The sequence below is a fragment of the Mixophyes fleayi genome, chromosome 5 (assembly GCF_038048845.1).
Source record: "Mixophyes fleayi isolate aMixFle1 chromosome 5, aMixFle1.hap1, whole genome shotgun sequence".
NCBI lineage: Eukaryota > Metazoa > Chordata > Amphibia > Anura > Limnodynastidae > Mixophyes > Mixophyes fleayi.
Genome location: NC_134406.1, coordinates 257998914 through 258011515, shown reverse-complemented (window position 1 = coordinate 258011515; position 12602 = coordinate 257998914). Strand labels below are relative to the sequence as shown.

Here is a 12602-nt window from a genome sequence, read left to right as displayed (position 1 = left end):
TGGAAGTAGAGCCACACATGAAAAGCTAACAGGTTATTACAATAAAATGTATCACTAAACTGCACATAAATCATGCGTTAGTTTTCTAGCATTTACGATTTTCCCAGCCAGCCCTGAATTTCATTATTTTTTCCTGTTTTTTAAAGGTTTTGTCCGTGTTTGGACTACCCTCTGTAATTTAACCTATCACCCATGTAGCAAGTGGGGTTCCCTGGGCCTTCACCTTTGACCGCATAATTTGCCAGATTGTTCTGCACGTCTCTTAGGTCACTGCAGCTCAATACTGGTATAGCACGATGTCCATACCTCCTCCATAGCAACTGTGTTCAGTCCTTCAGCACTGTATGAGCAGCGCAATCCGGTGTCTCACTATTAAGTAATGAGGTGTCACTGGGCCCCCACATTTGCTACACAGGGGCAATAGGTATTATTTTGGAAGAGTTGTCGAAAAGTGCATAATCCTCTTAAAGAAAGCATGATTTTTAGGGTTGTCCTGTGAGCATAACAACCTGGTTCATTTTCCCCAAAAGCCCTAAGATGACATTCACTTCAAACTCTGTAGGTCAGGGTTTCCCAAACCCAGTCCTCAGGGCTCCCCAACAGTGCAGGTTTTCTGGATCACATGTGACATAATTAGAACCACCTGTGGATCTGTTACAATGTGTCAGTCAGTAATGAATACACCTGTCCTCCAGCAAGGATATATGGAAAACATGCACTGTTGGGGAGCCCTGAGGACTGGGTTTGGGAAACCCTGCTGTAGGTAAATATTCATAGTAATATCTTTAATATCAGAAATTCTTTCCAGGAGCTGAGAATTTCTTTTTTGTCTGACAGATATTTAGTTGGTGGCGAGGTCGGCCAATGACCACACACATATGCAAATGCAGTTATCTGACCGGATTTTTCATTCTGCCCAGTACTATTGGATCATACAGGACTAGCCCACATATTAAAATGTTAATTCAATGTGGTTGAAAAAAATGTTTGCCTGTGTTCCCAGTAACAGAATTATCAGAAAAGTTTACTTGTGCGCTAATGTTCAAAAATATCCCCAAATATGTTACAAAAAATAATTTTATGAAAATTACATTAATTTATGACGTTATTATGACTTTAGACCATAGCAATTCAGTCAATTTAATTACTTTTGTCTGCACATAAACAATGCAGAAGTGTTGTAACTTAGATGCAGAGCCAGACTTTATATTTTTAACAACTTTTCTAGAATTGCAGACCGAAAACTGGCCTCAAACACTCGCTGCTATTTTAATTCCGTTGATAAATTGCTAACTATGCACTAAGACTTTTTTGTCTGCAAACAAATTGATTTTCTGACTTCTGTTTCCATTATGCCAAATATGATTGCTTTCTCCAATATTCTGTACCAAGCAAGCAGTTTTACCAACTAACAAATCCTTATCCTAGTTGTGTGCTAGTGGAGTATGACCTCATTCATAGACGTGGAAGTGCTATCTGCCTACTTGTAATCCCTTGTAATGCAGAAAACAGTTTGCATGAGTAAAAATAAAATAAGTTATATATTACTGTCTGCGTGTAAGCATATTTCTGCAATGTATTAATTGCTCAACATAAACATAATGCATAAAACTATGTTAAATAAAAACCAAAATCCTACAGCAACTAAATCTAGTTAACTAATGTACTCTTCTGAAGGTAGATGTGAGCTGGCAGTGAGATAGGCACTGGAGCAGTTCTGGACAACCTGCGGCTTTCCAAGTGTTGTGAAACTACAAGTCTCAACATACCCTGCCAGCTATCCTGGCTATCCGCTGGCATTGCATGTTGGGGCTTTAGTTTCACAACGCCTGGAGAGCCAAGGCTTCTCCAGGGGGTAAATGTATCAAGCTGCGCGTTTCCGGCGGGTTTGAAAAGTGGACAGATTCTAGTTATCATTTATTTAGTACCACCTACAATATGATAGCTTGATTCTGATTGGTTGCCAAAGGCAACACCTCCACTTTTCAAACCTGCCGGAAACTCTCAGCTTGATACATTTACCCCCAGGACTGCAATAGAGCATCTCTATACTGACCAGAACTGTGTGGACTGCCGACTGAGTGCATGGATGCAAATTAATCACTGTTTGCAATCCATTTATCTCTCATTGTGAGTGTGTCTTTTTACCTAGTTTGATTACATTTTTTTTGGTTAACGAAAACCAAGTAACAAATTTATTGTAGCAAGTTACAGTTTTTGAATCTGGTCATTAGTTAATATCACACAAACAAAACATAAATCACAGTTGTTGGTGGTTGACTAGACAGTTGTATATAAGGTTCTTATCTGACACCAGCAACTGCCTAGTCAGAATTCTAAACAAAATGTGTACTGTGTGTTTAGAACATAGTAACAACATTTTGGTTATATTTGTGAAAGGAAGTCAAATACAAACATGTATTATTTTACAGTAATAAATTTTTAAGTTTTTAAAGGTATGATATTTCTTTTATAAGGAGCAAATATATTAATAAGTGAAGAGTAAATTTAGTATGGTCTTTGAATGCACAGTACATATTTATCAGAGGCGCATTCTTCAGAGAACATACAATCGTCACATCCCATCTTTGCTCTTCATTGTTATAATTTTTTTATTTTGCATTTTGATCTTTTTGTATTTTCCTGGTATTAACTTTGAACTTTGATTTAAGCTGAACTACTTCTAAATTATTTGGTGGTGGGAGTATGGGGTGGAACAGGAAACGTGGCCTGAGGTAGCAGAAAATGTAAATCCACACTTCTATACTTTATGACTCTGCTTTCCTGGCAAAGATAACATTTCAAAACAGAACTTTCTAGTTGCCAAATTATTCTGAAAATTATGGAGGCTTTTTTGCATTTCAATAAGAATCTAATGATACATGATTTATAAGTATTATTTATTTTTATTAAACATTAAAATGTATATTTAAAAGACACACCAAATTGTAGAGGTATTTTAAACATTATGGGGTATATTTACTAAACTACGGGTTTGAAAAAGGGGAGATGTTGCCTATAGCAACCAATTAGATTCCAGTTATCATTTATATAGTGCATTCTACAAAACGACAGCTCTGATTGGTTGCTATAGAAATCATCTTAGTAAATCTAAGCATTCTACAAATTGTCAAGCTAATATAGTAATCATCATTTCATGTGACTTGCATGTTACTTCCCATGCATAAATATCATCATCATCAACATTTATTTATATAGCGCCAGCAAATTCCGTAGCGCTTTACAATTGGGAACAAACATTGATAAAACAATACTGAGTAATACATACAGACAGAGAGGTAAGAGAACCCTACTCGCAAGCTTACAATCTATAGGAAAAAATATAAATGTAAGATGCAAAAAAAGGAATTTATCTGACGTAGAATACAATTTCTCTTGTATAGTTATAGAAAAATAACCCAATAATCCCTACAGTCAGGGGAGTAACATCTAATTACAGGAGGTACCCCTGCCAAAACATTTTGGGGGTGGCAACTTATTTCCATCATCCCCATTCCTCCGGTCTGTTCTTCTGGGGCTGGTATATGCTCAGAAGAGCAAAGCAGGGGCCGGCATAGTGGATGAATGGCCTTGGTCTGACCCCTTTCACCTCCGGGTCGAATAGGAGTAACGCCCCCTTCATCAGCTTTAGTTCCACACCTGCCTACAGCTAGAAAAAAAGGTGTATTCACTTTACAAGCAACAGGGGAACATGTTTTAATTGAATTTGCATAAGAAGTTAAAAGCAATGACATCAGAACTCACTATTCACAGTTTATACACATATTCACATAACTTGTGTATTATTATAAAATCTGAATGCATTTCAATGCGATTTTAACACTAACATCCTACAACTTACACAAGAACATAATTAAGGTCTAGCTTTTCTGTTGTTTTATTTGCTAAGTTGATTTATTGGATAAAATTTCACACAGCGGACAGAGATACAAGAAAAGCAGTTGGAACACAATATCACATTTAAGTCAATGTTTTCATTGGAGATCATCAAAAGCACTTTGGCTTCCCACAAGAAAGAGTTATGTTTTGCAGTACCGCTGTGTTTCTTTCCCGTATTTTATGCATTTCATGTTTACTGGGCATTGGTTATAAAAGGCATAAGATTTTCCCATGGGATGCAATTCACAGCCAATGTCCAGTTGTAACCTCTGTGCTTTCAAGATCGTCATTGAATCTTTTGCTTGAGATAATATTATATATTGGAACTTTTCCTGTGTTTAGCTTTGCATGGAAGGCCATGTCTTAAAATGCATTGCCTTGTAGAATGTATGAGCAAACATCAATCTATAGGACTGTTTATTAAATTAACAGTTTCCTGAAAAGCTTCAATTTGAAAAACTTACTTAATATAAATAGATTCTTAAATAATAATAAATAGAGTAAGTGCACGGAGACACATTTTTAATATCAACACCCTTCCTCATGTATTTATATGGTAAGGGTCCGATGCCTGAGTCTCTCCAACCTCTCTTAAATGGCTGATTTTCCTGCCTGCTTCTGACGCAAAGTCACGTCTCAAAAATACCATTCAGTTCTTGCAGCACATGACAAGGCTGCTTAATATAGGCAGTGCTAATATGTATATAAATATATATATACAAGTTAACCCGTGCATGATACTCATGCATTCTAGTCAAATCAAGCTACTTAAGGTGTTAAAAAGGTTCTTGTCATGCATTTGGGCCATAGCCCAGGCCTCAACCATCAACCACTCCCCACTGTCACCCCCGGCAACCACCAACCACTCCCAACTGTCACTTCTCCTTCAAGAAATATATATATTTTTTTTAAATCTTTATAAACACTTTTAACAATTAACAAATTAAATTAACAAATTGAAAACATCTTAGTATACCAAATTTCAGCCCTTTCTGAATTTTTTTTTCCACACACACTAAGAATTTAGTAGGTCAGTGTATAACTCCGCCCAGCAGGTGGCGCTGCAGCTTGGTTTTATATTTTCCACACACACACAGACAGACTAACACACGCCACTAGACATTTATATTATATATATATATATATATATATATATATATATATATATATATTAGAATTTCCAAGGTTGAAAAATAAAAGGTAATGAATTTAAGATTCGATTTGTTTACAAGTTATGTTTAAAATGTATATTTTTGTGATATTAAACATAGGTGAAATGTATTTCGTTATAAAGCATTATTTAATTGAATATCTCCTGCTATCACGATCCTGAGATATTTTGGGAATGAGTGCACTGGAAAATAACGTGGCGCCAGCATTGAGAGATAAGAAGAAGACTTATCTCCAGTGACAATACATATATTTGCGTGAAATAAGGCTTTTCTCTGGTTAATAAATAGTGCTCTTAGCTAGGTGCAGGGGCAGCCATCATTATCCCTAAAGGAATTCAGCTTATTTTGAGACATCTTTTTCTAATTACATTGGTAATATTAGTTTCATAGTTGATTATCTGGAATATCCGAGGTACATGAAAACAGTACAGCACTAATTGAGCCAGTGCTTAAAATATTTATAAATGTGTAAATAATAAATTATTCATACACAAAATAAAGAAAACATGAAAACAATGATGTGCGTAATATGAGTAAAATATCTCTCCTTCTACTTGCCCTAGGCCTGAGCCAACGTGACCTTTCTGCAGATCCGAGGAGAGAGAGATTGTTTTGTGTAAAAGCAAATCAAGTCTGTCTCATGTGGATATATATGTTGGAGGTTATTAGATAACACAAGTGCAAATGTGCAGTCTACAGCAAACCAATCAAACATTTGCTTTCATTATTCTATCACTAGAAATATAAAAGATAATTAGCGATGAGCGGCTATGAGTTATGAAACATTTGCATGTTGTAGCTGTGCTAGCACAATCCTCCTCGCTCTGCCCTAGTATGTTTGTGTTGTTGGTATGCATCATTTGTGTCTCTCTATACTTGTTATTAATATCCCCATACTTTATAAATATCACTCATTCTCTTACTCTCTTTCCTTCTTCACTTTCTCCTACTACTCCCTCTTTTACCACCTTTCTCATTTTGCTCTCCTCTCTCTCTCCTAGCCTCCCTCACTCTCTCCTAGCCTCCCTCACTCTCTCTCTCAGTTACTCTCTCTTTTTGTTCGCCTCCCTCTCTCCTAGCCTCCCTCACTCTCTCTCTCTCCTAGCCTCCCTCACTCTCTCTCTTTCATTCTCTCTTTCTGCTCTCCTCCCTCTCTCCTAGCCTCCCTTTCTCTCTCTATCTCTCTCTCTCCTAACTTCCCTCACTCTCTCTCTTTCTCTCTCTCATAGCCTCCCTCATTCTCTCTTTCTGCTCTCCTCTCTCCCTCCTGACCTCCTTTACTCTCTCTCCCCCTCCCTCTCTCTATCTCCTCCCCATTATTTCTGTCAGCTTTTTTTATTATTATGCACCAATAACATAGATGTTCTATCTCCACGTATCGCAGCAATTGATAATTTTTTTTTGACACAATTTACCAAAAGAAATGTTGCCTTGCTTTTGCCGGCTGGCAGTGGTACGGGAAGTCTTACCACATCGCCAACCAGTCTTAGGTGTATCTGAACAGGCTTTGCTTCAAGGGCTGTAGCTGTTTACACCAGAGATAGGGCTTTTCTCTAAATAATAAATAGATTCTAGGAGGCTGAGTCATTAAGGCACACATACTGAGCGAATAGTGCATTTGTATTAAACTGCACTTGCTCAGCTCTATATACTCCTGAAGTCAACAAGGAGCGAATCTCAAGATATGTGTGGTGATGACTACAGGTGTAGGTTTTATTCTGCTCTATTAGATCAGCCACTGCAGAGTACGTACAATACCTTTGTGGCATAAAAAAAACCTCAAAAGAGCACACAGGAAAAAAAATATATTCAATTAATGTTACCTGTCAATAATATAGTCATTAAAACTTACATGGAAATTTTTTTTGCTTTCTTTTTTCTCCCCTGAAAACATTTATTAGCGTAAACTTAATGTACAGACATTTTTACAGTTGCTCCTGATTGCAAACACATGTTATAGCATGCATACTCAGCAGTCATCACTAGTAATTGCCACTAAGACTAAACCTCTAGCTGGAGCAAGAGATACAGCAGAAAACCAGCGTACTTCTGTGTGCGCAGGAATGTGACTTGGACGTGGGTGCACGGGAACACACTTACTGTACATTACCTATGTGCATCCGCCCATTCTTCACCCCATTACCTTCCCGAAATCGTAGGCTGTAGTAAGTGTCGTTTGCACTCAAAGATGACTTGGACATGGCTGTGCTCTGTTGCGCAGAGTGATTTTGCGGACGATATGCAAAACTGGCAGATACGATCCTTAATGACTCAGGCCCTAAATGTTATTCGTCACTCTCTGTCTCTCTTTCTCTCTTGATCCCTTCTTCCGTTTTCTTCTCTCTCCTCTCTTTCTCTCTCTCTCTCTTTCTCTCTCTAACTCTTTCCCCATCTTTTTTCTACATGATGTAAACCAGTCCTGCCTGCTATACTCAGTATATATATATACTTTGTTAAGTAGGCAGCATATGTACAGTAGATATTAGTTTTCTCTGTTGGTCTGTTTGATAAAACAGAAGAGCTGCAATATCGATACTGAACAGCAGAGTGCCCCAGATCAGCAATTCCTGCTCTGTTACAATAAGACACAATGTTACTGAGAGTAATGAGCAACTGAACATTTCAATTACTGCACATCAAGGAAGCTGATTATATTTACAAGACAAATCACACAAATGCGGCCACACTTTGAAACCTTTTCTAAAAACAAAATAAATCTTGACTACGTCCAACTTAAATATCTAGAGAGGTAAATGATGGGATTACATGCAGTGTTTGGATGATACATAAAGCAGTCCTATTTACAGATCTCTAACAAATTCTGGGTGAAATTCAATGTACTCCTGTTTTACAGTCTGTTCCACACATTGCCAGACAGTCGCTTTCAGCATAACAACGATGCACAACCGAGTCACTTCAATTGACATTAAAGACTTGTTATCTTACTTGTTTGTTCTGTATAAACTGAATGATTTATTAATATGTGGCTGAAAGAATACTTGGGAACTTGGACTCTCAGCTACTGTATTGGCTACAACAGTGTCCAAATTAAAAATATTGCTGGCAGGGCTGTTTTATTTTAGGTTTTTTTCAGTTGCCCAAAACTAAAGGTTATTTTTCCATTGAATTTGCAGCAATTCACTCTAAGGTAAAAATATACCCATACATCTTTATTGGAATGCATGAATAAATGAACAAACTAGATTTCAAACTCCAGGACAGTGTTGTTATTTGCTAATCAAGGGCAAGAACCAAATATTATATATGTTTGTGGCAATAGGGGCAGTTTGCCACCTAATAATAGAGGAGACACTGGTGGTTTCCCTGGGAATCTGCAGGCTGAGGTTGCAGACAGGGTTAACTCTGTACACTTTCATACACACAGACACACACACACACACACACACACACACACACACACAGTACAGGTATACAGGTGTAGCACCTGGGCCTAATCAATTAAGGAATCAGCTAGTGCAATGCTTTGACAGGAAGCTTAAATAGCTGGGTTTGAGTTGAGTGTGCAAGATTGGTGCAAACAAGTGTCCAGTGTCCAGTTAGGGATCTAACTGTAAAAGCCAGCATTAGGGCTATGGGACTTTGTAAATAGTTGAATATGTTTAAATGTGATTGCTGAAGACACTGCAGACGCTGTATTATCCACCCTGGCAAGAAAATCAACAGCAAAGTGGTTCAGCAAAACCTATGTGAGGAGCAGTTTGTTTGGTGTGCTTTTCACACCTACAATACACTGGTTTGGTGGTATAGAAAGCAAAGATTCTATAGCTAATATATAGATACAGTGCTCCCTCTTTATAACAACAAAGTGTATGTTATAAAGAAGGTAGTAAAAAAAAAGCAAATGAATAAATAGTGAGTGCTCATCTGATTTATTTGTGTTGTTTGCAGGACAGTGGCCGATAGAATATGTGGATCTTTGACTTTTTTGTGTTGTATCCAGTGGTCGAAGTGGAAATTTAGATGTGGTAGGATGGAAAATGCAATGGGAATGGAATGTGATAGTGTTACAATTAGAGTCTCGCAGGCTCTTTTCCCCAAGAACCGAACACACCCGAACTTAGCAGATCCAAATACCTTAGCGCACCCTCGGAATTGAAAATGAGGCAAAACATCATCATTACGTCGTTGGATCTCGGATCTCGTGAGCTTTGGATTCTATAAGTAATGCCCCCCACGGTGATCCAGTGCCATTTCACAGAGGGACACAGAAGGGGTAGCACAGTTCTTGACAGTCTCTAGTGCAGTTGGGCAGCGTCATAGGTAGAACAGAAAGAGAAGGGGTAGCAGTGTTCTTCAAAGTCTCCAGTTACATTCAGGAGAGCTCCATTGTTCCATTGCTAATTGTCATTGCTGAAATAGAAATAATAGATCTGGCAGGCTTGGTCTTCTGCAGTCTTTATTTGAAAGTGTATGAAAATAATATTGTGACATGTGAGGTGGTCAAAATTGACTGCAAATGAATTGAAATTAGTGTTATTGAGGTTAATAATAATGTAGGGGGGAAAAAAACGCAAAAATATGTGATTTTAGCAAAAAAAATATAGATTTTAGAAAAAAATCAGGATCCAAAACCAAAACACGTAAGGGCGGTTTTGCCAAAACCAAAACCAAAGCACAAAGTTATTCCTTATCCAAAACCAAAACCAGAACACGGGGTCAGTGAACATCTCTAGTTACAATAAAGGCAGTAGGAGAAGTGACGGTATGACATACCACTGTATACACCCACTCTTCCACGACTGGTCGTATTTCAATACCATTACCAACATAATTAAATGACAATTGCCCTAGTGATTGAAACATGATTGTGAGTAACAGAGAGGATGTACTACATATTCAGGTGTCAGGTGTATGTTTTAAAATACTTGCAGTGTGTACTTATGGAACACAATCATCTTTACCAATGAACATTTTTATTTAGTGGCGCTATGGAAATAAATGGTGATGATGATAAGCGTTTCAGGATCAGCTGGAAATGTAATGACTCTTTTGATTGTTCTTTAACAAGTGGCGTTGAAATGACAATAGTGAATATCGTATTGGTAAGAAATGCTTTGAGTAAAATCAGTTTATTTTGATGCATTTTACAAAATAAGATAAGCAAGAAATGAATCATAGTTTTATCCATTGCAAACTAGGGCAATGAGTATGACTGTAAAACAAGGTCAACAGAATTTAGTAAAATGACTTATCAAATGTACATTTCCGTTAATAAAGGGTCAGCTGATGACCTTGTACATGTGCTGATTGGGATCTCTGACCAATCTGATTTTCTATACTACCATACCGCCTTTAAACCTATCAGATTCTGCTGCCGGAGGCTACAACTGATAGGTGCCTCAGGTATCCACACTATAGACACAACCCTGAGTCACACACTGCAATGGTTGAACAGTTTGGTACAAAAAGATCACCAAATTTGATGAACAAATTTGCACATGTGTGACAAGCAATGAGCTGCACAGCTTAGGTATATTGCAGTATATTGCACACAATATGTTAAGGACATAAATTAATAAATGAAAGTATAAAACTGAATCTCAGCCAAGTATTATAAATGTGAAAGCAGAATTCTTATTATTGATTAGTTATGTATCATATTATTCAGTGGATATGTAATCATTCATATCAGTCCCTGCCCCGCTTGAGCTTACAATCGAAATTCCTCAACACATACACACTAGAGTATATTTTGCCAAAATCCAATTAAATGGTATGTTTTTGGACAGTGGGAGAAAACCAGAGCTGCCGGACATAAACACTAGACCATACAAATTTCACATAAATAAGGCCCTGGTCAAATCAAACTCATGACACCAGCACTGTGAGGCAGCAATGTTAACCATCGTGCCACCATCTTGCCCCAATAATATGTCTCTGACCCATTTTTTGTACGATTTTACATTTCAGTAGAAGATACAGACAATAAACTGCTGGCCAGCAAACTCTATTTCTTCTTCTTGCCCCCACCCTCAGTTTACAGATGAGTGAATAAAATCTCTTGCTAACAAGCTAAAGTAGCCATGCTCAACAGGAAACGTGACTGAAATATGCACAACATAGTTTACGTAGGTGGTATTATAAAAATGATATCCCAATCGATCTCTTATCTCGACTGACTTGTGATCTTGAGAATTGAGAGAATAATTATTACATGGTGCTTACAGATTCTTATGTGTTTAATGATTTACATATTTTTTTTCTGTTAAGTTTATTCTTCCAAGAAAGATTTTGTTTGCCTGCAGTGTTCCCTCGTTAGTTATATCGGAGTAAAAGGTGGTTAGGCTCTCACAGGAAACGTTTAAGTAGGAAGTTTGGGGCAATGTAAGAATTTGTGGTGTTATTTTGTGGGTGAGTGGGAAATGTTTGCAAATAGGTTATTTTTTTGTATATAATGTTGAAATTGGCATAATGCTTGATTTATTTACTTTATATAATGGTTTAATAGAGGAGCAAAGCATGCTGGGAGATTTAGCTATAGAAAGCTGACCTCAGGCAGGTCTAGTAGATTGTTCCTGAGTCTTGGTGAGGAGAGATTGGTGCAGAGAGTTGTAATCACAAAATGTGCTGGTTTTCTTATGTTTAGATTAGAAAAGCTTTGAATTGCTTTACACCTGTGCGGTAGTCTGCATGTATTTCAAGAGCTGTGTGTCTCCAGTGAAGGAAGAAACAGCAATAAAAAAGAGTTAGAATGTGAAGGTTGATCCCCCACCCCCCTGTTAATCCTAAAAAAACACCATTATTTTATCTACACCGTTTTCTCTTTTGTCCTCTTATCTTCCTTATCTTTTATTTGACTTTATTCGCTCTATTTGCAACAAAAAAGCTTAATAAGTCAAATAAATGTAATTCAACATTAACCCAATTTTGGGGTTTGTTCAAAGACCAATTGGCTTTAATATGTAATTTGTGAATATTCTTATGGGTGTTTGTTTAAAAGAATTACCAGAATCAGGTGTAATATCACTCTTGGCCAGCAGGTGGTGAAGCATATCATACACATTCCAACACAAATTACAACTTGTAGACTATTTTAGGTCAGAATGTACATATCCAAACAGCATTTCAACTGACTGGATTCCTGTAAAACATATATCGGTATTCTCCACAAATTAGAAAATGTATTCTTACTAGGTATAGTCACTAGATATTAAATGTATCAGACTTTATGTAGCTGTAGATAAAGTAGGCTCCAAAACTGGAATCATTAAGAAGAAGACTTTCCTGTTCCGGAAGTTGTATTCCATGTAGCATTGACTCCAGTCTTGAACCTTGTATTCCATGTAGCATTGACTTCAGTCTTGAGCCTTGTATTCCATGTAGCATTGACTCCAGTCTTGATCCTTGTATTCCATGTAGCATTGACTCCAGTCTTGAGCCTTGTATTCTATGTAGTATTGACTCCAGTCTTGAGCCTTGTATTCCATGTAGCATTGACTCCAGTTTTGAGCCTTGTATTCCATGTAGCATTGGCTCCAGTCTTGAACCTTGTATTCCATGTAGCATTGA

At 37.4% G+C, this 12602-nt stretch overlaps 1 protein-coding gene across 1 annotated transcript in view; it reads left to right on the top strand.

Moving 5' to 3' along the window:
* CSMD3 (CUB and Sushi multiple domains 3) overlaps window positions 1-12602 on the top strand; it is an 853424-nt gene that overhangs the window by 182223 nt on the left and 658599 nt on the right. The window lies entirely within an intron of this gene.